This window comes from Mandrillus leucophaeus, unplaced genomic scaffold, assembly GCF_000951045.1.
Source record: "Mandrillus leucophaeus isolate KB7577 unplaced genomic scaffold, Mleu.le_1.0 Scaffold72, whole genome shotgun sequence".
In the NCBI taxonomy this organism is placed as follows: Eukaryota; Metazoa; Chordata; class Mammalia; order Primates; family Cercopithecidae; genus Mandrillus; species Mandrillus leucophaeus.
Window position 1 is genome coordinate 3,080,811 of NW_012107808.1, and position 1,595 is coordinate 3,082,405.

General features: G+C 47.2%; 1 protein-coding gene across 2 annotated transcripts in view; it reads right to left on the bottom strand.

Moving 5' to 3' along the window:
* The window catches only part of ATP6V1C2 (ATPase, H+ transporting, lysosomal 42kDa, V1 subunit C2), a 74,799-nt gene that overhangs the window by 37,802 nt on the left and 35,402 nt on the right, over positions 1-1,595 (bottom strand). The window lies entirely within an intron of this gene.

Sequence of the window (1,595 nt, forward strand, 5' to 3'; positions counted from 1 at the left end):
TCCCAGCTACTCGGGAGGCTGAGGCAGGAGAATCGCTTGAACCCAGGAGGCAGAGGTTGCAGTGAGCCGAGATCGTACCACTGCACTCCAGCCTGGGTGACAGTGTGAGACTCTGTCTCAAAAAAAAGTCTCCTCATGTTTTCAGAAGGAAAAAGTATGAATATATGTTATATTTATAACAAAGGATATAAATTTTATTATAAACATATAGTATATACAGTCATGCATTGCTTCATGACAGGGATACATTCTGAGAAATGTGTCATTAGGAGATTTTTGTCATTGTGTGAACATCACAGAGGGCACTTACAAAAACCTAGGTGGTATCGCCTGCGACACACCTAGGCTATCTCGTAGAACCTACTGCGCCTGGGCTACAGACCTGTAGAGCATGTGACTGTACTGAACACTGCAGGCAACTGTAACACATGGCATATGTATACCTAAATATTTCTAAACATGGAAAAGGTACAGTAAACATACAGTATTATCTATTGCTGTTATTTTTTGTTTGCTTGTTTTGAGACAGAGTCTCACTCTGTTACCCAGGCTGGAATGCAATGGTGCGATCTTGGCTCACAGCAATCTCTGTCTCCCTGCTTCAAGCAGTTATCCTCTCCCAGCCTCCCAAGTAGCTGGGATTACAGGTGTGCACCACTACGCCCAGCTAATTTTTTCTGTATTTCAGTAGAGATGGGGTTTTCACCATGTTGGCTGGGCTGGTTTTGAACTCCTGACCTCAGGTGATCCACCCGCCTCGGTCTCCCGAAAGGCTGGGATTACAGGCGTAAGCCACCACACTGGCCCAGTATTCTCTCTACTCTCATCTTCAATATACATGCATAGAATCACGTAAGTTTAATCATTTCTACAGATATTTAAATATTTAATTCTAAAGTTTCCAAAGTCTCAAAGGTTTTGCCTTGCACACTTTAAATGCACTGAAATAGCATGCACATAGTTAATGAACCAAAATATCATCGGAATCTAAAGGTTCCTCCTATCAGCACAGGGGAGGCAGACATTCCCAACGTGACTACACTGCAGGGAGCCTTTAGGGCGCAGCCTCTGTTCTTATTTACTGGATGGCAATTGAAGACTGGCTGGAGGCCTTCCTCAGCACAGGAAGGCATTTTTCATACCTGGTTTGGGCAAAGGGATAAATCGATGAGGGTGAGGTGAGGGGGCAGAATTGCCCAGGTGGGGAGAGTGGTGGCTCTGGAGAGGGTGGAGGGGCAAACAGTAGGAGCCGGGCTGAGCCCCCTGACCCTGTGTTCATTTGCAACACTCTGAGGAGTTCACCAGCCGGTGAGAGTAGAGGCGGAACTGCAGAGCCGTGAACTTAGGAAGGGGCATAACTTCCAAACCTAGCAGTGCTGATGAGCTAAAAGCAGTGCACCAGCCAGGAACAGTGGCTCACACCTGGAATCCCAGCACTTTGGGAGGCCAAGGCAGGAGGATCGCTTGAGCCCAGGAGTTTAAGACTGGCGTGGGCAACATTGCGAGATCCCATCTCTTCAAAAAATAAAAAATATTAGCCAGGCGTGGCTGGGCACGGTGGCTCACTCCTGTCATCCCAGCACTTTGGGAGACTG